Source organism: Lontra canadensis, unplaced genomic scaffold (assembly GCF_010015895.1).
Source record: "Lontra canadensis isolate GAN:19392208 unplaced genomic scaffold, GSC_riverotter_1.0 scaffold23, whole genome shotgun sequence".
In the NCBI taxonomy this organism is placed as follows: Eukaryota; Metazoa; Chordata; class Mammalia; order Carnivora; family Mustelidae; genus Lontra; species Lontra canadensis.
In genome coordinates, this window is record NW_022631017.1 from 5,107,288 (window position 1) to 5,132,027 (window position 24,740).

Consider the following 24,740-nt stretch of genomic DNA (forward strand, 5'->3'; position numbering starts at 1 on the left):
CCCAGACACACACACGCCCGCGCCGTTTTAGGGGGAAGGGTACAGGAAAGTGAGGTTATGTGCGGACAGGGCTGGGGAGCTATTCCTTCTCTGCTGGGAATATTGGAGGGAGGGGGGCTCTGGGCGGTCAGGGAGTCGGGCAGGGACGGGTGGGGAGAAGGACATACAGATCTATTGGAATACTGGAGTGACCCCTGGCCTTCTCCCCACTCCAGCACTCTCAGTCCGCCCCACACACACACACCCAACACACACTCACACTGACACACGCGTCCTCACTCTCACGCAGACGCCGCTCTCCCAAGTTCACCCAGCTTCCCTGTGGTAGCCGAGCGCCCCCTAGTGACTACTGCCTGCACACCCCCAGCTCTGGCTCAAGAGGGAATGGGCTCTGGGAAGAGGGTGGAGGGAGACTAACCCTGATCCCATTTCTGACCTCCCAATCAGAGGCATGTTTGGGACTCGAACCGACCCACGTGCAGAGAGCCCGATGCTGGGTACAGGAGGCATGACGTATCCGTGTGGACAATGTGCCCATCTGGAGACTTCATCTGGCCTGCTGACATCAGAGTGAGCTACAGCCAAAGGACTGGGGTGACTGGGGTCCTTTGGGAAGTGTCCAGGGAAGCTTCCTTGGGGGAAATTATTTGGCACCAGGTTTGTAAGACTGAAAATGGGAAGCCGTGTGGTTCTGGGTTAGTCAGTGGCCCAGAGGGAAGAGGACCTGTTGGAGCCCACGTATGCACTGTGGAGTCTGGCAGAGCCCAAAGGGAGAGGCAACCGGGCAGACAGAAGCCCTTGTTCCTGCTCTCCCCCCGGCCCCAGATGTTGCCAGGGAACTGAGGCCAGGGGGCTGGTGGGGGCGGATGGAGGCCAGGGCCTGAGTGATGATTCAAACCTACTCACCAACACTAAGGAACGTCTGTAGGCCAGCTGCCCAGAGCTCCCACGAGGCTGGGGGCCAAAGCTTCTTTCTATCAGCCCCAGCCCAGCCTCCCAGCTCATCTTCTGAACAGAATTGGGGTTTCTCCTCAGGACCCCCCAGGCCCCCAGGATCCCTTGCCCACTTCTACTGACTGGGAGCCTCTCTCCTCTTTCCCCCAGATCCCCCCACCCCACACTGGCTCCCTTCAAAGACCGCTTTTCCCCAACTCCCCTGGTGTTCCCTAAGTGCTCCCCGAGGCCCCCCACCCCACCCTTGGATATAGGAACCAGCCTGGAAAAATTCCTGGTTGGGCTTTGACCCAGAAGCTCCCAGGTTCCCCCAGGGAACAAAGAGGGGGCTCTGATACCTGAGGGAAGAGAGGGACCGACCAGTCTCATTTTTCATCCAGATCTGGCCAAGGCCTGGCCCAGGGCTGATGTAGCTTCTGTGGGTGTCTGGGCCAAGAGCAGGAATGCCGCAATTTCCCCCAAATTGACCCAAACGATCCAGGAAGGTTACTCAGCCAACCCCTTGCCTCGGCACATGGTCCTGCGGTTGGGTGAGGGTGCTGGGTTACCTCTTTAGGAGCCCAGTTCCACAGGAGTGGCGTCCTGAGGCTCCTATGAGCAGAGGGGCTGCCCACCCCACCCCATTCTACCCTTTGAATCACCCATGCCTCCAGTCCTGCCTATACCACCTGGCAAGCTCCCCAGCAGCAAGGACAAGGTCTTTTTCCAGTTACTAAATGTTTATTTGCTGGCTCAGGGGGCCCTCCTCCCAGGCAAGCCTTCTTACCTAGTCTCCATGCTCCAAGCTGCTGCATGGGAGATGGAAGGGAAGCCATTAAACCTCCTCCTTCCAACCTGGTCTGCATGTAGCACCACCAGGGCCCAAGATGTGGGTGCTTTGGTAGGGCCCCCCCATCCCTCCCCTGGGGCAGGCAGAGCGAGGACTGAGGCTCCCAGCAGCAGAAGCAGGGGTTCATGCTGGCCCCCTCCACCGCGTTCCTCCTCAACTCAGCCTTGCTTGACCCCCGAGAGGCCAAAAGAGGAGATCTTAGTAAACGACCCTGAAGTTGAGAGGAGAGTGGAGGGGTTACAAGGAAAGGTGGCTGTCAATTGTCGCTATAACCCCAGGGCTTTCCCCAACCTGAACCAAACATCCCCCTCGGTGGTGTTAAGTAAGGTGTGTCTCGGCTACCTATTCGAGGCCCCCTCTGTGTGCTTGGCCCACAGAGCCAAAGGAAGGAGGGAGCAGAATTGCATCCTGGCCTGAGGGACTTTGGAGCACCCTGCTCTGCCCCCACTCCCACCCCTCATTTCAGAGACAAGCTGGTGGCAACTCCGAGGACGGTTGCCTCTGGACGCTACCGCCCAGTGTGGTGTCACTGGCTTTCCCAACAATACACTATCCTGACAGATAACACCCAGCCAATGCCCATATTACCATCGAACTGAGAGCCCAACACACCTGGGTCTTCCAGAAAGGGGACAAAAAGCACATGGAATCAGGAACACCAATCAACAATCACAAGACCACATTGTGTCTCTCTAGTACCCTCTTCTCCCACACACTTAATCCCCCGGACAGGGATCATGGTCCCCTCCAAGGGTATCCTCAGCCCCACCCGGAAGGCTCAGGACCAGGGCCCCCTCAGCTTAGGGCTCGGAAGCAGTTCTGCAGGAGCCAAGGAAGGGGAAGGTGTTCCAGGTGAGGGGGAAGTGGGGAGAAGGTGGGGGTGAGGGATAAGGAGCGGGGAAAGGTAGCCAGGAGCCAGCCGTGGCCCCAGACAAAGGAAGTAGTGATCAGGCCCAAGGCACAATAGTTGTACCTTGTCCTAATGACCTATCACTTGGATGTTCAGGGAAGCCCTTGCCTGTGTGGGTGTGGGCGGTTAACCTCCAAACCCATGGAGGAAGGGACAGAGCCCCTCCAAGTGGGGAGAGAGTGGCTCATTCTTGCTGTTGTCTTAGCATTTCTCCAGGCGGTTTTGCCATGGAGAAGAGAGGTCTCCTCCCTCACACAGTCCCCTGACTCCCCAAGCACCTAGCAGGACACAGATCTGATCCACTGGAAAGGTAGGAGTACAAACCTCACTGAATTGGTGGAGAGAGAATTGGGTTGGCTCCCTTCAATTCTCTGTCCCTGGCTGCCGGTCTATCTCTCCCTACTCTGTCTCTGTCTCTCTCTGGTGCCAACCCTTCCCCGCCTCCCACCCCCCACCCCCGGTCTCTCCCTCAAGGAAGAAGGGCCTCTTTTTCCTCCTGCCAGCTTCCAGTCCCCATCTGGATCTGGATCTTTGACTTGGGGTAATGATGGGCAAAGATGCTGATTGGTAATGAGACTAGAGGCTGACTCCCCCAGAGAAGCTCGGCAGGAAAAGGGGAGGGAAGAGGGATGGCGAACAAGCCGAGAAGGGGCAGACAGGCAGGGCAGGGCAGGGTCGCTGTCTGGGGGAGCCAACCCCAGTCCTTTATCAGCTGAGTCTCTGCCTGGCCCTTACAGACCTCTGTTTAATCCCCTAAAGCCGGGCTGTCTCCCTGGATTGCTTCTCCCTGACAGCCCCAGACATGCTCACTTCTTGACACCCCCAGTCTTGGCTACCCCTCAAAGTCTGACCCCCCTCCTGCCCATTGCTGCGCCTGGTCACACACACCCACTCAGTCTTGGAGGGAGTCCCTGTCCTGGGAAGAGGTGGTAGCTATGGTCCTAGAGCTATATTCTCCCTTCAGACCTGGGCCCTGCCTGGGAGCTGAGCCTCATTCCAGCCGTGGATCTTTCCCGAGGCCTACCAGGCACCAGGCACCAGGCACCAGGAACCGTGCTAACGCTGTAGAAGATACAGGACAGAGAACACTATGGGGGCTTCGGATCCAAATGGACCCAAGTGGCATTCCGGGCTGCCACTCTTTAGCTGAGTGACCTCGGGCAAGTGACTCAACCTCTCTGCCCCCCCTGATTCCCTCATCTGTGAGACAGGAGGGAAAATGCTGCCTATGGACAGGTATGCACACAGCCACAGGTGAGGTGGGAAAGCGGCCCTAAGAGAGGCCCAAGGTGCTATGAGGGTACCAAGGCAGAGCAGTCAGACTGGCTGGGATGGGCCTCAAGAAGGGTTTGCTGCAGGAGGTAGCACGGGACGTTTATTCCATAAGCAAGTATTAAACTCAGCCCGGGAACCCTGTGTTGGCTTGGCCCGGGGGCTGCCACAATGTGGAAGGGGCTCTCCGTCCAGAGGAACCAAACAGTAAACAGAATATGGGAACTCTGAGGGGGGCACATGATTGCTGGCGGTAGAGAAAGGTTTCCTGGAGGAGGTGGCACATGAGGATAGAGGGAAGAGAGGCCTTTTTGCCCACTGCATGGAAAGGGATTTAAGAAAAAAACAGGCAGGGGAAGTAAGGTCTGGAGGATTCTGAGGCCCACCACACCTCTGGGGGTGATAGAGACTCTGAGGTTAGGCAGGACGGGGGATTAGGGCTTCTACAGAAACATTCCCAGTCAAAGCCCACAGGGACAATGCTACTCCCTCAGGGGTGAGCCCCACATGGGTTTCCCCGCCCTCTGGGACAGCGTGTCTCTGCCAGAGAATTTAAACAAACAAGCAGACACCAGATGTAGGTCCAGCTTGCAGGTGAGCACCACTATTGTTTGCAGGGAAGCAGAGAGGCAGAGGGCAGAGGACACCAGGCCATGACAAGCACAGGGCCACTCAGCTGCAGCAGGGCACAAAACAGAAAGAAGTTTTCTCCAGTTTTGTCCCCTCCCTAGCCCCCAACAGGTGCCCAGAGGTCTGGTCTCCCATCTGTCCATCACAGACAAGTGGAAACCTGGAAACAGCACTGGGAGGTTGGCGGGGAGGAGGAGTCAAGGCTGCTGCATGCCATGTGACCTTGGCCAAGTCAGTCCCCTTTTTGGACCTCAGAATCCTCCTAGATAAGAGCAGGAGGTTATACCCCCTAAACTTTAAGGCTCTGTAACCCTCCATCAAACACTCCAGCTGAGATCACTGATAGGAAATGTCACATCTTCCGGGGGTCTGTGTATTTCAAAAGGCTTCTGGAGAGAACAATGCTTAACTCAAAGATGGGTGAAATCTGGGGACCCGGCACCAAGTGGGGGAGGGGAGATGTGGTTCCAGGGAATCCCTCAAATCCCAGCAGGTCAGAACAGCTTCCTCTTTTACCTAGGAGACCAGAACCTCTGTCCTTTTTAAAAAAGAAACTGGCAGGGTACCTGGGTGGCTCAGTGGGCTGGGCCCCTGCCTTCGACTCGGGTCGTGATCTCAGGGTCCTGGGATCGAGTCCTGCATCGGGCTCCCTGCTCAGCGGGGAGCCTGCTTCCCTCTCTCTCTGCCTGCCTCTCTGCCTGCTTGTGATCTCTCTCTGTCAAATAAATAAAAAACCTTTAAAAAAAATAAAAAATAAAAAGACAGTGGCCTAGTGAATCCTCATTGTGAAAAGCCCTCACCAGCTACCCTGCCCCATCCCTACACCCCCATGGTGTGATGGAAAAAGCCAGACAGGCTGGACTCCATTTTGGTTCACCACTTCCAAGCCAGGAGACTTGGACAAATCTCATCATTTGCCTGATCCTTGATTTCCTCATCTGTAAAATGGGAGTTGGGGTGCTTTACCGCCCAGAGTTGTGAGAAGATAAATGGAGGCTATGAATACAAGCAAAGCTCTAGTGGACAGTGTCATATGCATGTTACTACCCTTCCCTTTCTCTGTCCCTGCCCCCAGGAGTGAGTAAACTCTCAAGAGAATGCCAACTCACTAGCATCTCGATAAAGGCAAACAGAAAGGATTAGAGAAATAGGTTTATCCCATCCCTCTGTAAAAACAAAAACAAACACAACAAAAACAAAAACAAGGGACGCCTGGGTGGCTCAGCAGGTTAAGGGTTAAGCGTCTGCCTTCTTTCTGCTCAGGTCATGATCCTAGGGTCCTGGGATCCAGTCCCACATTGGGCTCTCTGCCCAGCAGGGTGCCTGATTCTCCCTCTGCCTGCTGCTCCCCCTGCTTATGCTCAATCTCTCTCTAACTTAAAAAAAAAAAATTAAAAACAAAAACAAAAGGGAAGAAGGAGGGAAGGAAGGGAGGGAGAAAGGGAGGAAAGAAGAGAGGGAGGAAGGAAAGAAGGGAGGAAGGAAGGAAGGAATCACACAGTGCTTGCATAGATGACTAGGGCTGGAGGATATGTGGCCTGGGCCCTTCTTTAGCCTTTCTTCAGAGCGATTGCATCACCAGGTTGTCACTGAGTTGGCTACACTCTAGGTTCCTTCAGGGAAATCCTAGGGGGAAAAAAAGAGGCAGGTACCCAAGCGCCCCCTGCCTCTTAGCAAGAAGTGACCCTTCCCACCTCCCTCAGGGACCCTCTGAGCCTGGACTCCCAGGGTGGTTCACAAAGATAAAGCCGGTCAATGATTGGTCCCCTGAGAGGAGTCACCCCACCATCCTGCTTACCTAGAAGTGCAGGGCCTACCACAGGGAGTGGGGGAGACCTCCCCGCAGCTCCCAGGAGCAGCTTGGCCTAACAGCCTCAAGAAAATCAGTGAAGCAGACAATGAGTCAAGAGGTCTCCATGTCAGGAGAACATCAGACCCAGTTCCTGGGAGCCTAGGGAGGCCCTAAGAGGCCGGGCAGGTGGGGGAGGCAGTGGGAACAGGCAGGCACCACAAACCCGGTTTTATCTGCCATATTGATTGGAGTTTCTCTTGAGATTTCTTCTGAAGAAAAGACTCCACGACTAAAGAAGTTTGAAAATACCATCTCTGGCCAGATGAGCAGAATGAGGCCCAGAGCTATCCGAAGCCTTATACCTCCTTGGAGGCAAGACCCAGACTCAGATCTCTTGAACTCACAGCTCGGTGCCCCTTCTGTTTCTCCAAGGGCTAGTGAATCCCTTCACTGGGGCACGGCACTGAGCCAGATGCCTTTGAGGGAAGTGGGGCTTCTGCCCCCAAGAGTTGACTGGCTCACTGGGAAGCCAGGCAGTGCCAGGGAGGGGGGCTGGCATGAGGTGTCACATGTATCTGAAACAGTTCAGCTGCTAGGCCCGGGACTTCATCCTTTGCTTCTCCTTCCCACGTGGAGAGGTTCAGCAATCCCTCATTCCAGGCCGTGCCCTGCTGAGGGCACAGCTGGTGTGAACCATGACCTCCTGGGGTCCCCTGGAGAGATGGCCCTGCCTACATCTCCCTGGATGTCAGCTCATTCCGTTGGACCTCTATTCTTCCGAAACACAGCTAGAAGCATCAGGAGAGGTGAGGTAGGCCAGGTTCCGGACTGTCGTGTCTGCTGCCAGTGTCCCCAAGTCCCAGGACCTGGCCCCCATCAACTCCACGGGGACTGGTCTCCACCACCCTGCTGAGAGTGATGGTCAAAATATTGAGCATCCATTATGGTTCACATAAAGCTGGGGGCAGAGGCCAGACCACCATAAACCCTACAGGTTCTGGACTGTGGGGAGATCCAGGGGACTCAGGAAGAGACTGGGGTGGCCAGAGAGGCACACAGACGGCTGAGGGGGTAATGGGGACCAGGTGGTGGAACAGTAGCTGTTTACCAATCAGGTGGCCTTGCTGGGGCGCGCCAGCTGAATGTCGGCCCTGCCTCAGTCTGCTCTCAACTCTAGGTTGGAATGTCGAGTTCCCAGCCTAGAACAAGGCCTGTCTGGGGCCCTGGTCTTCATGCCTCCATGTCTCCTCTGCTCCTGAGAAGATCAAGCCAGGACTCCCCACCTCTCCATACATATATATAGTCCATCCCACATAGCAGGGGCCTCACGGCTCTTGGGTTCCAGCCACTGTTGAAAAAATGGCAGACACAGGGGATGCCTGAGGGTGGCTCAGTCAGTTAAGTGTCTGCCTTTGGCTCAGGTCATGGTCCCAGGGTCCTGAGATCAAACCCCACATCGGGCTCCCTGCTTAGCAGAGAACCTGCTTCTCCCTCTGCCTGCCTCTCCCTGTGCTTGTGTTCTCTCTCTCTCTCTCTCTCTCTCTGACAAATAAATAAATCGATTAAGTCTTTTTTAAAAAATGGCAGATGCACCCAGTCCCAGCCCTGGACTGGAATCCCAACCCCAAGTGCCCAAATCACAGACAGTTATAAGAAATTAGAACATTTTCCTTTTTTCCTCACTCTTTCTTCGAGTATCTTCATCCCTCTCCCAACCTCTCTCCATCCCTCCTGTCTGTCCCATTGTCCCAGGGAACCTCCTGGACAGTCCTGTTGGCTGAGTGTTCCTCTCCACCTGTCTCAAGCCTCAGCTTCTCAGAGCCTCCTGTGAGGTTACTGTGGAGGGCGGCAGGCTGGGCAGTGGGGGACGAGCTAGGGGCAAAGATGGTCTTCACATCTCCTCTATTCCCCCTGGCCTCCAGGGACTAAGGGAGATCCTGCAAGAGGGAGATTTCTGAGGAGGTGGGTCACACACTTGCTCACCTGGGGGCCAGAGGAGTTGAGACACGAGTACAGTGAGGGGTTCCAAACCCCCTCCCCCAAGCCAGCATGACCTGGGGCTTGAAAGAGGACAGAGGTGGGCACAGTGAGTCTTACACTCAAGGGAGCTGTTCCTCTCCCACAGTGTGACCCTCTCCCCGACCACGTATCCACCAAAACTTCCTCCTCTGTGAAGCTCCTCAGTTCTCCAGCCTGAAGGCCATAGGGACTGATCACACACACATACACACACACACACACACACACACCCCACTGCTGCCACTGCCCCCGACGCTACTGCTGCCACCCGTGACAGGGCCCCACAGAGAAGAAAGGAGTGTTCCCAGAAATCCAGCAGTTCCAGGCAAGCTGACCTGGGTCATGGCGCCCTCAGCTGCAGAGGCTGGGTGCCCCCTGATCACCCTCTCCCAACACCACCGCAAGATTTACCTTGAAAACCCCTCACACAAATAGCGTCTCCAAAGCCTTGCCCTTAAGCATGCTGCTTCTTGAGCAGCAACTCAGATATCCATGTGTGGGGCTGTGGCTAGGGGCCTGAGCACCTGAATTCAAAACCAGGGAGTGTCATTGCCTTTGCTGTGTGACCTGGAGCAAGGCACTGCCCATCTCTGGTCTCAATGTCCTCTCGACAGAGTGAAGGGGTGACTGATTTCTGAAGCCCAGATAGGGCTCCCAGACTGTGGCCAGTGGGTGGGGATGGGGAGGAAACAGTAAGGCTGAGGGGTGTGGACTTGGCCTGTGGCCTGTGGGACTGGAAGGTATGGAGGAGGACCAGGGAGCCTGGCTGGGACCACCTTTTAGAGATGTTATAAAGATTACAGGAACAGAGGTAGGCAGGGAGGCAGACAGCAAACTCTTCAGTCCATTGTCTCATCCCCAGCCCCAGTTTGCCTGTTGCCATCAACCAGAACAGCTGAGATTACCACAAGAAGGATTTAAATTACCAAAGTAGAGGCCCACCAAACTCGTCTTCGCTGGGGGATTTATGGGATGATAGCTGTGGTATGTTTGTCTAGAGAATTCTAGGCCCATTCCTAGCTGGGATGAAATGTTGGGGAGTGGGAGAGAAAGGAGGACAGACAGGGTGTCAGCTTCTAGGTCCCCTCCCCCTGCTTTGGGAGGTGGGTGGGATACCCATACCTCCAATCTGAGAGCTGAAGTGGGGGAAGGAATTTGTCAGGGGTGTGGTGGGGCTGGGAGCAGGGCAGTGAGGGAATGGAATGAGAAGGCTGTCAAGTGGCAAAGAGAGTGTTTGTGGGAAATAGAGAGAAAGACCCTTCCCTGGTGGGAGGGGTTGAGGGAGAGCCTCAGCCCCGGGGGTCCGTGCCCTGGGCACCCCCAGCCCCGCTCCAGGCACCACACCACCTCGCTGGGGCAGGTCCTGCGCCTCCACTGTGATGTCAGCTTAGCTAGAGGAGCCTGAAGCCATACTTTGAGACGTAGAGATGATACGCACCTAGCCTGGGCCCAGGCAGGCCCTGGAGTGTCCACAGAACAGACTGTGAGGACAAGTGCCCTTCCCTCCCCCTAGACTACTGGTTGCAGAGGCCAGGCCTGCTTTTCCCCTGGGTGTCACCCCCAGCCCTCACCTGGGCCCAGCTGGTAAAGTCCAAAAGGGTCTTCCCTTGCTCTACTCCTGGCCTGGCACTTGGGCAGATTGGACAATTCTGTGACTCATTCCTCCTCTGTCCCACACCCAGGTATCTCTGGGTCTCCTAGGGGAATGGAGGCAAAAAACCACCCAGGAAGGAGGGCCCTTCTTTTTTATGGCAGTGAGGATCGGGGAAGGGAAAGGGATGAACTGGAGTGTAGGGCCAAGCCCCCCAAAGACCTCACTCAAATAATGGACAATTTGAGGTGGGCCTGGGGTGCACTGATGGGGTCCCAGTGAGGAGAGGCCCTGCTCTGCAAATGCTTTATGCATGTGTATTACCAGGAAGCTGGGCTGGCCCTGCCCAGTTCCCTTGGGAGGCCCAAGTCTCCGGCACCCAGTCTTCTAGCTGGAAAGGCTCCCATCCTCCCAGGCTCTCCCCACATTACCGCTCTCCCCCTTCTCTGTCTGTCCTACCCAACCAGGAGTTGATGATTTCTCCCACCGTCTTACTGGGTTCTGTCCTCACAAAGCCACCTGGGGACACACTCCTCACCCCTCTGCCCCTCCTGGCCTATAGCTCCTCAGGGCCCCCCTGGCTATCTGAGGAGTGGTCTCCCCACTTCCCCAGAGCTGGCAGGGGCAGCTTCCAGCCCCTTTGAAGCTTCCCAAAAGGAAGGTGGGAGGTGGAGAGGGGCCGTCCTGCTAGGCTGGCTGGATTGAGACTGGGGAGCATACAAGGAAGGACCCTCCACACCCAGACAGAGGTGGGGGACCTTGAACTCATTTCTCCTGAGCTGACAGCACAAACTCACTGGGCCCCTTCCAGTGGGGGGTTTAATCAAACTGTTGTCTGACTGTGGACACCTTCCAGACATTCTTGGAAGGCCAGGGCCCCCTCCTCAATCAGGACCCCTCCTAGGTACCTCACCCAGTGCCACCCCAAGCCTCTAGAGGGCGTGGGAGAGCAGCGCTGAACTTCCCAGCCCCTGGGGCGTACCAAAGTGGCTCTACCAACAGGCCTCTGGGATCTGGCAGCTGCCCCCACCCACTGCCCCTGGGGGCCGGGGCACCATGCCGGAGACGGCAACCAGGCAGGAGAGTATGGGCTGCGCCTGAGTGGGGGTTCTTGGAGGAGGCAGGGCCCAGCTGGGCTGTGGGGCACTCTGAACAAGGGTGGGTTCAGTGGGAAGAGTGGAAAGATGATCTGAGACCTATCTGAGCTCATCCCACTCTTCTGTGGGGACAGAAGGAGAGCGGTGGCCTGAGCCCCGGGTTTTCCTGCCTGGCCTTGGAATAAAGAGGGGCTTCTGGGCCCATACAGTAAAGCTGCAGAGCCCCCCCAACCCCTTGCAGGGTCAGAACTAGGGTAAGGCGAGTGTGGACACAAAGGACCCAGTTGGCCCTGACAGTGAGCGCCTCCTTAACCACTGCACCCCATCACCCCACTTCCACCACTCTCCTTCCTCGCCCTGCCCTCTGAGTCATGCTGGGGACTAAAGCTGCAGGAATACTGGGGGCAGAGATGGCACAGTGGAGCAGAGGGGTTATTTTTTCACACGGGACCCCTCAAAGGAAGGAACTAGCCCGTAACTCATCTAGAGGGGAGGGGAGCAAAGAATGAGGAGAGGGGGAGCAAAGAATGAGGAGAGAGACAGCTGTCTGTCGCCTGAGCCTGGGCCCCTGTGTGTGTCTGTCTGTGTGTATTTGTGCATCCAAACTGTGGGTCTGATGATTTCTAGCTCTGTGTTCTTGAACAAGTTACCCAACCTCTCTGAGTCTCTGTTTTCTTAACTTGTGATAATAATACCTGCACCTATAATGATACCGAGTAGGGCTGGAGTAAAGATTAAATGAGGTAATATATGGAAAGGGGGTAGCATGGGTATACTATGGTAAGAACCAAATACATGTTGACTATTATTCCCATTGGTATCAATATACATGATCGTGTGTGGCCCCAGCTTTGCAGCCTTATTCTCGCTGCCTTCCCTACACATGCATCCCACTCTAGGTGAAGAGGGCTTTGGACAGAACACACTTATTTCTTCATCCTCACCTAGGCATCACCAGCCATCAAATTTCACCTCTCAACATAAGACTCCCCGGACCATTCAGTGGTCTCAAAACTCCTATAGCATTAGCTGTCTATCCCTCACAAGCCAGCTTCAGATTGTCGGTCAGTCAATACATTGAACTTTGCAAGGGAGTGTGTGTGTGTGTGTGTGTTCTCTCTCTCCAAGTGCATTTATATAGGAAGAACTATATTTTTCTGTGATCTCACCCCCCAGCCTAAGAACTAATACAGGCCTGCAGGTGTAGACGCCCATATATAGACTGTCTGTGAATGGTGTTGAATGGTACAAACTGTGAATGTTGCCTTTCGTTATCCTACTGTGTGCCTTACATTTCCTCGTTAACTCCCACATTCACCCCGTGGGATAGATTATGCTTTTAAAATTACAACTTAGAGAATTTAAGTAACTTGCCCAAGATCATCCAACAAATAAACAAGAAAGCTGGGATTTAAACTCAAGTCTATCTGGTTCCAGAGCCTGCACTCTTAATCACTATCGTTTCAATAGAAGAATGAACCAAAAACCAGAATTTCCTTTCTGTGATCAAAGATGGAAATAACAAGAAAGCAAGGTGATATCAAAACTTTAATCAAATGCTTTCAGGATTTCAAATCAGAGTCCACTGGCGTCAGGTCCCATCACTCACGGCTCATAGTGAAGCCAGAGAGCCTCAGTCATCACAGAAAAAGGCACCTGTAAGGTTAAAATAAAACCTATCCTAGGAGCCTGGGTGGCTCAGTCGGTTAAGTGTCTGCCTTCGGCTCAGGTCATGATCCCAGGATCCTGGGATCAAGCCCCCCATCAGGCTCCCTGCTCAGCAGGGAGCCCACTTCTCCCGCTCCTTTTGCCCCTCCTCCCTGCCCATGTTCTCTCTCTCTCTCTCTCTCTCTCTCTCAAATAAATAAATAAAGTCTTTTTTAAAAACACACAATTCATCCCGGAGTGAGTCAGAAAAATTGCTTACCTTGATCGATTGTTCAATTACCAAAATGTTCCAGTTGATCCTAGTTCTCTTTCAGCTGCTCATAGGAGAAACTTCCATTTCTTTTTCCTCTCTTTGTTGATCAACAACTCAGCATCAACAACATTTAATCATCAGTATTTGCTGGTCAGTCGGCAAAGGTCAGATGGAGTAACCACCAGAAGACCGCTCGTTGGCTGATTTTCACACATGGTTCATCAGTCCCCAGCTTTTATAATAAAATCTGGCCATGGGGAATATGTCCCCTTTAGGCCTCCATCCTCCTTTGCCATCTTCCTTTAGTCATTCTGGGGCTAAATTGACTTGACATGTCTACCCTACATTCCTCTCCCTGTGACTTAATTTTCTTACCCAGAAAATGAGGATAACAAGACTACCGACCCCACAGGGCAATGGCAAGGATCTAACGAGGGGACGTGTTTAAAGCCCAGTGGCTGGCATGGAGTGAGTGCATAATACACAGTTAGGGCTATCGGTGATGTCATTTCCAGCTAGGGAGAGATGCCCAGATTCCTGACCCCACTTTGGCTTCAGAGAAGCTGCTTCTCCCAGCACCCCTTCCCTCTGGCCTACTAGGAGGCCCGTCCCAGAGAATTGGCCTTCTGCATTCTCTTGCCCCTCCAGTCATACCTCAGCCCCCAGAGATGCCAAACCCCATGGCCAAGAAGGTAGTGATACCTCATCTGGTTCAGTTTCGGTTTTCATTTTTGTTTTTTGTTTTTGTTTCTGAAAGGGAAGGCAGAATCTTCTACAGCCTCAAAGCCTTGCTCTAAAAATCATACACCGTTTGCTTCCTTTTGTGAAGTGACCTCAGATTTCATTGTACACCAAACAAGGAAATCAATCTCATAACTTGGTGCCACACCCCGTTTAGGACCCAAAAAAAAAAAAAAAAGGTGTTGTTATTACCTGCTTAACTTTGCTCACTTCCCTAGTTCACACATCTTGGCACTAAAGAAACTCTGGCTATTTCCACATACTTGTCAGCTCCTAAAGGTGAAGTCTTGACATCACTGAGGAAATTTTTTAATGTAATAAAGGCTCTGAAGGGAGCTCGGTTGTTTATTTGTTGATTCATACATGTAGGAAATATTTATATACTTTCAGGGGTGCCTAGGTGGCTCAGTGGGTCAAGAGTCCAGGTCTTGGTTTCGGCTCAGGTCACGATCTCGAGGTTGTGGGATTGAGCCCCACGTCGGGCTCTGTGCTCAGTGTGGAGTCTGCTTCAGATTTCTCTCTCTCTCATTAATTATTTAATTAATTAAAAATATTTATTGATACTTTCTTATATACCAGGCCCTGTGCAGGGGAATGAAATGCCACAGTAAGACAGACTGACTCAGTTCTGACCTCTTGGAACATACAGGTTAGCTCCTGAGTAGAGCACACCTGGTCTGTTCTTTTAGTATGATTACATAGAATTGAGGGTGGGGGTGCCTGGGTGGCTCAGTGGGTTAAGCCTCTGCCTTCAGCCCAGGTCATGATCTCAGGGTCTTGGGATGGAGCCCCGCATAGGGCTCCCTGCTCAGCGGGGAGCCTATTTCTCCCTCTCCCTCAGCCCCACCCCCTGCTTGTGCTTACTCTCTCACACACTCTCTCTTTCTCGAATAAATAAAATCTTAAAAAAGAAGAAGAAGAAGAAGAAGAAGAATTGGCAATAATAAAAGACTCCAATAATGTATTAAGGGACTTCCAGGAAAAGGTAGCCTGAATACTTGTGTCCACTTAGCTCTTTTCTAAAATGCCACTAAAGCAAAGTTAAGGGCTTTTTATGTTTTCTTTCATTTTGATTGTTTTTTAAGGTATATACCCACAAGGACAGAAAGAATTGGTGAGAAGATAATACCAATACAATTTTGAAAGCTAGAAAGCAGGCAGAAGAGTGATAAAGAGGGGACAGGTGGTAGGGAAAACCATAACCACCTGATTTCCAGAAGGCTCAGGAAGTAGTGATGCCAGTTTCCTCTGGAAGTGGGAGTGAAAGGGATTTAGTAAATAAAGAGAACTAGTCAAAAGAGTTTGTTTAAAGCAGTCAGATCTTGGGGTGCCTGGGTGGCTCAGTCGTTAAACGGCTGCCTTTGGCTCATGATCCCAGCGTCCTTGGATGGAACCCCACACTGGGCTCCTTGCTCATCGGGAAACCTGCTTCTCCCTCTCCCACTCCCCCTGCTTGTGTTCCCTCTCTTGCTGTGTCTCTCTCCATCACATAAATAAATAAAATCTTAAAAAAAAATTCAGAGCCTCAGACTCTTCCCCTACCCCACACAGCCAGGCAAAAGTCTACCAGCTTACTTCCTGGTGAGAGGAAAACAGAATGTCTTTGGACAAGGGTGCCCAGAACACTGAGAGCAGAAAATGATCCCATGGTGGATGCTGAGACCCAGGCCCCCTGGAATCCCAGAAAACTGGCAGGACACAGAGAGTGCATCTCTGTGGAATCTGACTCACTTGAAAGGAAGAAAAGACCCAAGATACTAACATCAGAGGCTTTAAAATGAAATATCCCAGTCAGATCACCCTAGTGTGAGGCTCACAGATGATAAACTACACGCAGACAGACACACACACACACACACGCTTTTCAGATCTTCATATTTAAAAACACCAAACAACCAAGGATTATAAGACATCTGAGAAAAGCTCCTAACACAAAAGACAGACCAAAACAAAATAACACAAAAAGTGTCTTGGAAGAAGCTAAGACTATGTAGCAAAAAGAAACTTTAAAAATAACAACACATTATTGTTATAAGAATGATAATAGAAAATATTGCAAAATGAAACAAAAATGGCATAGGTTTTTCTAAAGGAAAACAAGAGAGAAGTCTTGAAAAATCAAACATGTGATAGCAGAAATAAAAAATTCAGTGGAAGTCTGGAAGAGAGGGACTCCTGGGTGGCTCAGTTGGTTAAGCATCTGCCTTTGGCTCAGGTCATGACCCCAGGGTCCTAGAACTGAGTCCAGCCTCAGGCTCCCTGCTCAGCAGAGAGCCTGCTTCTCTCTCTGCCTGCTACTCCGCCCTGCTTGTGCTCTCTCTTTGACAAATAAATAAATAAAATCTTAAAAAAAAAAAAAAAAAGAAGAAGTTCGGAAGAGAAAGCTGAGGAAGTGTCCATAAAATAGAGGGACAATAACAAAAGGGTGTAAAAATATGAATGAATATACAATAAAATTAGAGGATCATATAGGCAATAATATCCAAATAATAGGAAAATATCCAAATAGTACGAGAATCAGAAAAACTAAGGGAAAGATATCGTTAATGATGTAATCTAAGAAAATTTCTGAGACCTGGAGAACTGAGAGCCCAGGGCAATGAATGATCATTTTTAAAAGTATTACTTTTGGGGCACCTGGGTGGCTCAGTGGGTTAAAGCCTCTGCCTTCGGCTCGGGTTGTGATCCCAGGGTCCTGGGATAGAGCCCCACGTCGGGCTCTCTGCTCGGCAGGGAGCCTGCTTCCCGTTCTCTTTCTGCCTGCCTCTCTGCCTGCCTCTCTCAGATCTCTGTCTGTCAAATAAATAAATAAAATCTAAAAAAAAAAGTATTACTTTTAAATTCATTACTTTAAATTTGTTCAATACTAATTGTTCAATACTAATTCAATAATTCAATACTAATTCAAAAATTGTTCAATACCAGTATATGCAAATACAATTGATTTATGTATATCTATCTTGTATCTTGCAACCTTACTAAATCCATTTATTATTTCTAGTAGCTTCTTTGTATATTCCATCAGATTTTCTACACAGGTGGTCCTGTCATCAGCAAATAATGACAATTTTACTTCTTCCTTTCCTATATGAATGCTAAGAATGCCTTGTATTTCTTTTTCTTGCCTTACTGCACTGGTTAGAGTTTCTGGTACAATGTTGAAAAGACACAGTTAAGAGTAAGCATCCTTATCTTATCCCTGATCTTAGAGGGGAAATGCTCTTATCTTTCACCATCATCAGTTTTCTTTTATAGAGTTTCATTATCTAGTTGTGGAAGATCCTTTCTATTCCTGACTTGCTGAGGTTCTTTGATGAGGAAAGGATATTGAATTTTGTCCAATGCTTTTTCTACATCTATTAAGATGATCCTTTTTTTTCTTTCTAAATATGATGCATTACATTGCATTACATTAATGGTACCAACCTTGCATTCCTAGGATAAATCCCATTTGGTCATGGTGTATTGTCAAGGAGGGAAAGAAACAGTGAGATTCAATTTACAAATATTTTGTTGAGAATTTTTGCATCAATGCTTATGAGAGTTTTTTTGTTTTGTTTTGTTTTTTTAAGTAGCCTCCACACCCAACTTGGGCTTGAACTCGTCACCCTGAGATCAGGAGTTGCATGCTCTACTGACTGAGTCAGCCAGGTGCCCCTCATGAGACATATTGATCTATGGTTTTCTTTCTTCATAATATCTTCATCTAGTTTGGGTATCGAGTAATGTTGTTTTCTTTGTGGGAAAGCTTTAAGTACAAATCCAGTTCTAAAAATACATATAGGCCTATTCCAGTTATCTATTTCTTCTTGAGTAAACTTCTGTAGTCTGTGTCTTTTAAGGGATTTGCTTATTTCATCTAAGTTATGGAAATTATTGGAGTAAAATTGTTCATAGTATTTTCTTATAGTCTTTTCAGTATTTGTATAATCTGTGGTAAAGACACCATTTTCATTCTTGTTATTAGTAAACTGTGTGTTTTCCCTTTTTTCCTGATCAATCTGGCTACATACAGGTTTATCAATCTATTGATCTTAAAAAAACAGCTTTTAATTTCACTAATTTTTTTTGCTCTCTACTTCTTTAATTTTCTTTATCTTTCTTCTGCTTACTTTGTGCTTAATTTGCTCTAGTTAAAGATTTTCAAATTTATTAAAAGTTTAAAACTGTGAACCAAAAAAATACACGAACAATTTTTCATTTATTTTGTGCTCTGAAAGAACCTTTCCATTTAAAAATTCTTGGTAAGTATAAAAACACATCCAATTATTCATTCATCAAATATTTATTGAGCACCTGCTATGTGTTGGGCATTATTCTAGGCACTGGATATAGAATAGTGAATAAAACAAAGTTAATGCCCTTGCTGAAGTTACTTCTAGTGGGAGGACACAGGCAATAAATAAGTAGACATAAACATATATAATACATCGGGTGGTAATAAATCCTATGCAGAAAAATAAAGTAAGGTGAAGGAAGAGACACTGGGATGGGGTCAGCAAAAGGCTCTCTGTACAAAGACCTGAAGGAAATAAGGGAGAGGGCCTTGGAAATGTCTGAGGAAGAGCACTCCAGACTGAGAGAGCAGTAAGTGCAAAGTCCCTATCTTTAAAACATGCTTGCCTTTTAAGGGAAAGTAAGAATGTCTAAATGGAAGGGGAGAGGGGTCACTAGGGGTCTGATCGTAGTCCTATAGACTGCTATAGAAACTTCATATTGAATTCTGAGTGTGGTAGGGAAAATTCTAAAATGGCCTCCAAGCATTCCCCGACTCTCTGTATAATCCTGGGACTGTAAACATGACCCTTTGCACTCCTCTGATTAGCTTATGTTATATGGCACAGTTGACTCTAGAAAATGGGATTTTATCCCAATGGACTGGACCTATCACATGAACCGCAGAGAGCCTTCTCAACAAGAAAAAGCAAGTAACCCAATTCAAAAATGGGCAAGAGACTTGAAGAGACATTTCTCCAAAAAAGATATGAAAAGATGCTTTACCACACTAATCATTACGGGCATGCAAATCAAAATTACGATAAGATACCACTTCACTTCCATCAGGATGGCTATTATCAAAAAGAAATTTTTCTGTAACAAAAAATAAGTGTTGGCAAGGATGTAAAGAAATTGGAACCCTTGTGCATTGCTGGTGGGAATATAGAATGGTGCAGTCACTGTAGAAAACAGTATGGAGGCTCCTCAAAAAATTAAAAATAATTATCATATGATCCAGCAATCCCATTCCTGAGTATATATGTGAAATAATTGAAGCAGGGTCTCCAAAAGATATTTGTACACTCATGTTCATCCCAGCATTATTCCTAATAGCTGAAACATGAAAGCAACCCAAGGATCAATCAATAAATGAATGGATAAGCAAAATATGGTCCACATATACAATGAAATACCATTCTGCCTTAAAAAGAGAGGAAATTCTGTAATATGCCGCAATATGGATGACACTTGAGGACATTGTACTAAATGAAATAAACCAGGCACACGAAGATAAATGCTGTGTGATTCCACTTAAACCAAGTACTTAGAATAGTCAAAATCATAGAGACAGAAAGTACTGTGGTGGTTACCAGGGGTCAGGGGAGGGGACAATAGAGAGTTAGTGTTTAATGGGAATAGAGTTCCAGTTTTACAAGATGAAAAGAGTTCTGGGAATGGATGGTGGTGATGGTTGCACAACGTGATGAATGTATTTAATACAGCTGAGCTCTATACACTTAAAATGGTTAAGATAGCAAGTTTTATGTTAGGTATATTTTACCACAATTGAAAAAGTTGAAAAAGAAAAAATAAAGCAAAGAGTTTTCTTTTGCTGGTCAAAGAAGAGGAAGTCAGAGATTTAAAGCATTAAGAAGGGGTTGACATGCCCTTGCTGCTGCAACATGGAGGGAGCCATGTGGCGAGGAGTACAGGAAGCTTTTAGGAACTTTGTCCAACCCCCGCCAGATAAAAAATCAGTCCAGCCAACAATTTGGTTTCAGCCTTGTGATACCCTAAGCTGAGAACCCAGCTCTACCACAGCAGACTTCTGACCTTCAGAACTGTGGGCTAATAAATGGATATTGTTTTGTGGTGCTAAGCATGTGGCCTTTATTGTACAACAGACAAATAATGTGCCCAGTATCGTGGGAAACCATAGGCCTATGTAGTCTCTTTCATGAATTTTACTTTAATGTCACCCCAGTTAGAGAGCAAATTTCCTGAAGGCATACACTCGACAGTCTACATGTTCTTACATAAGACTGGACCAGGTGCCTCATGGGCATCCAGGAACTGAATGGGTCAGATATTTTGATCAAAGGCAATCTATTTGGAAAAATCATCTAGACCCTTGTACTGGCCACTTTGAATAACTGCTGGTATTTATAGAAGTTCTTTAAGAAAAAACAGACTCGGTATCTGCGTGGCTTGCCTACAGTCTTGCGCTCTTCTGGAATGCATGACTCATCAAAGGCAGCATGTTGAAATAGAGCACACCTTCTATCCAGAGTTCCAACAGACTTGACCTTCCACTGCCAGTAACACCAGCATCACCCAGTACTCAAGCTTTGTCCCCCAGACTCACACGCAATTCCTCCCTCTCCCATCTCCCCCAGAGCCAGAGTCCTTGAGATTCATTTTCCAAAATGCCTCTCCTCAAATCCAAACTTGGTCCCACCACTATCAGCCTAACCGAGGCCTCTTCAGCTCTCGCCTGCACCATCCCCTCTTTCCTGCCTCCAATCTTCCTTGGTCGCTGCCAACCTGGCTAATCTCCCCAAAGAAATGCTCAGTACAGGTAAGCCCTTTCTCTGAAACCTCCACAGGCTCCTCTCTGGTCACTCAGGTCAGCTGGGTGTCCTGCACCAGGCTGTGAGCATCTTGAGAGCAAGGGCTGTGTGTTGGGCTTCTTTGTAGCATCACTGGTGTTCCGTGCCTGCATGAGGCTACCGATGATAATGGTCATGACCATGAGAATTCACACGTTTCCCTTTTTTTTTAGATCAGAGAGGACCAGCCTGAGTTGTCATCCTCCCGGACTCCAAAGACTTAATCAGGGGCGCCTGGGTAGCTCAGTCGGTTAAGTGTCTACCTTTGGCTCACATCATGATCCCAGGGTCCTGGGATCAAGTCCAGCATCAGACTCCTGCCTCCCTCTCCCTCTACCATCCCCCCACCCCCACACCTGCCTGTGCTCTCTGGCTCTCTCTATCTCACTGTCAAATAAATAAATAAAACCTTAAAGAAAGGAGAGAGAGACTTATCAGAAGCAAAGGAAAGCTGTGAAGCCAATCTTTTCTCTTCTATAAACTTGATACCACCTGAGAATCCTGGCCAGCCAGTTCCCCCATCCCAGTTACCCGTTTATCAATATCAGCTATCAGATCTTTTAGTGGGGTTCCCATCCCAAGGCTATTTGCAATTTAACAGGGAGCCAAATGTTAATTGGTGGAGTTTCAAGTATCAGCTGGTGGGTGGAGTGCGATGTTTGGATGTTTTGACAGGGATACAGAGCTTTGTTCCTACATCCAAAAACACACCCCCGCCCATGTGGTAGGACTGATGTTAATAAAAGAATGGCTTCGAACACGTGTACCTCCCCCTACAACTGGGAACAGAATGGGAATCCACAAAATGGGCAGGATCCATAGAAGGCTGCTGGAAGGAACCCCCAGTGAGATGATGGAGAGAGAATGCGTGAGATGCCCAGTGCCCTGGAGAATTTAACGGAATAAAAGAAAAGCTCCTCCATATCTTCCCCAACTGAGACCCTTCACCTACACCCCCAAGGTCGGGAGGGGAGTGTCACTCAGTCTAGAAGCACGGGGAAGGCTACTGTGGCCTTGGTCATTTTTAATGCCCCTCACCTCAATACCAACTTTCCGCCCCCCACTGGATGATGGAGAAGGCATTTTCTAGATCCAGCAGCCTCTCCCTACCCTGTCTACCCCATTCTGCTACTCGAGCCCAGAAGAGGGGACGCCTTTGGAATACTTTCCTCCCCATAATTGTATCCCATGGTTTCCCCGGGCTCAGAGAGGGGAAGCCTGTGTGTGGGCACGCGCGTGTGCATGTGTGTGTGTGTAAATGGGAAGGGGTTGGGGGGGGGATAATGGAAAAGGAGGAAGGGAGGAAGATGTGCGCAGCTGGGGGGCTGGCCCTCTGGCATCCTGGGGGAGTCTTCCTCCTTAATTGCTTGAGTTCTACAGCTGTCATCGCTAACGAGAAATTAAAAAGCACCCTGACCCCTGCCCCCACCCCTGCCCCCGTGCCTCACAAGTGCTCTCTCAGCACGTTGCTCTTGAAGCAGCACCCAGTGGAGGATACTGTAGCGATGGGCTGCCTGGCCTGATGGCTTCCGGCCCCCAGATGGGGAGGCAGGAGGCTACAGGGAGTGGTCGGCGGGAGGGAGGTTGGAGTGGGCCCCAGCTTCTCTACTCCGCTCTGCTCCGGGCTCTGGCTTTCAGACCGGCCCTGACATCTTATATATCCTGCTTCTGAATCCCCACAGCTCTTGTGGAACCTCAGGCCCAGATGTGGGGTGTGGGAATAGGGTCCCCAGAAGTGCAGATTGAAGACCCTGTTCTCAGAATGGACTTCGCTACAGCTCCTCTCCGCCACCTACCCTACCCCTCCACCTCCAAGGACCACTGAATTCTCCCGAGCAAAGTTCTAATGTCTCCCCATTGCATTTCTCATAGGCACCGCCACCCCAACAGTTCTCCCTGTGGGGGGGACAGTCAAATGTGGCCTCATATCCCCATCTTCCTGACCACCTCCCCCTGTGGCTCCTAGTCCCTCCACTTGAAATAATAACATGAACATCTTTGCTTACATCGTGGAATGAACATTATTCTTCAATACATTTCTTTTTTTTTTTTAAGATTTTATTTATTTATTTGACAGACAGAGATCACAAGTAGGCAGAGAAGCAGGCAGAGAGAGAGAGAGGAGGAAGCAGGCTCCCTGCTGAGCAGAGAGCCCGATGCGGGGTTCGATCCTAGGACCCTGGGACCATGACCTGAGCCGAAGGCAGAGGCTTTAACCCACTGAGCCACCCAGGCGCCCCGCTTTAATACATTTCTGCTGTTGTTTCAAACTCGTGTAGATTCTAGGGCGATTAATGACAAGTGATTTCATCTCAAATTATTCCTCCCCTCCCCATATGCTGGCTGCCTTCACCCACTTTCCCAAATGATAGACACCTGTCATGACAACAATTGCCCTTTGGAGTTCTATGACATGTTGGAGTTCTCTTTTGAGTGCTAAAATCGGGTTTTCCGGTTACAGACCCAGTAAAGGTGTCTGTACACAAAGGCAACAGACCGTTTTATACGCATGCGGTGCCCAAATCAGGTTGGTATTCTGTTCTGGCAAATCTTATGTAAGGCTATTTTTACATAAGTCAGAATCCTTTCAAATCAGAAGATAAACGAAGGCAGGTATCTGCTTGGCAGCACTGTAAACATGGGGGGGGGGACCTGCCCAGTGAGGGTGCCACCGGCTCTCCTTGCCGTGAACAAGGGTTACCTCAGAGCGAGGGAGCGAGAAGCGTGACACGCTTACGCCCTGTCAGCCAGGGTGCTCTCTTCGCCAAGCCTGCTGGAAAAGCTTGACTCAGGCTGAGTTTACATAAGTCAGTCTTGCGTAAGTGTTCACCTATAAAGACATTGCAAGGAGAAATGTCAATAGCTGGGATTATGGGTGTGAGTTTAATTTGGGGTACCTGACATTGTATGACCGCTTTAAAAAATAGTTTAAGCATACTCAAAATCAGCCTTGGGCACAATGCCTACTGTGTACCCAGCTCTGTGGAGAGGTTGTCGGATAATTAAGAGAGGTTATAAGACAGTCCCTGCTTTAACCAAACTTCTAAGGGGGATCTAGGAACACTAAAACAGGCTTCCATCTACCTCCCGCTCAGCCGGGCCCAGGGTCCAGGCTGCTGTTTTTCCCTCTTAATGCCCTCCCTTTCCCTGCATTAATGCCTAGCCAATCTTTTCCTTCATACTGTCCCCACCTTGTCCCCACAGAGAAGCAATCCTCTTCATTTGGGAAGAGGAATGTTCCTTTGCATTTCACAGATATTCACAGCTATGATAATGTCACAAGACAGACACACACACGTGGGTCCGGGTCTCCCTCCCTCAGCTTCCTTCCTTGCCTCCCCAGTATCTCTGGGGGGACACCAGTGTTCCTGACTTCTGTCCCCAGCCTCCTCCCCAAACACAGCCCGGCAGACGCAGAATGGGAATGGAAGGAGGGAGGGAGGGAGGGAGGGACAGCCGGCCTCGGCCATCTGCATGTCCTCAGCAATCAGTCCTCCCCAACGCCCATCGCTGAGGGGGGGGGGACGGCGGGTGGGGGGGACGGCGGGGTTGGGGGGTGGCTGCTGAGTCAGGATATTCCTCACATTCCCGCCCTTCTCCCCTGCCGGCCCAAATGCCACAGACCCTGCCTCTGAGTGACTGGGCCTCAGCTGAGTGGCTGCTCCCTTTACCCTGACACCAGCCCCCCAGCAGCCCTCCTCCCTCACACCCTGAGTGGGAGGCCCTCTTGCCTTTGGGGCCCTGCTGGGAGGAGGAGCCTGTGGCCACACGGCCTCCTGCTGCCACCATGTCCTTCCTTCGCTCCTGGCTCCATCCCCCCTCACCGGTCTCACTCACAAAATCTGCTGCCCCTGGTGGGGAAAGGACAGAGAAGGTGGCAGACAACCAGGAGCAGGACCCCACAACACACACAGCCAACAGGGCACCAAGGTGCGGGCACAGTCACCCCCTTAGTGCAACATCAGAAGTTTCTCTGTTAGGCAAACAGAGGCAAACCCAGAGGGAGGCCCAGAACGGCCAACACCAGGGAACCCCCAGTCTGAATGAAGGGCCTGCCCTGTCCTCAGAGGGTTCCAAGTCTTGAGGAGGAAGACCTGGAAAGGCTGGTGGACAAGGGAGGAAGGAAGCTGTTCTCTTTCATTCATGTGGACTAACAT

At 50.1% G+C, this 24,740-nt stretch overlaps 1 protein-coding gene across 1 annotated transcript in view; it reads right to left on the reverse strand.

Moving 5' to 3' along the window:
• Positions 1-24,740, reverse strand: part of VEGFA (vascular endothelial growth factor A) — a 70,320-nt gene that overhangs the window by 16,537 nt on the left and 29,043 nt on the right. The window lies entirely within an intron of this gene.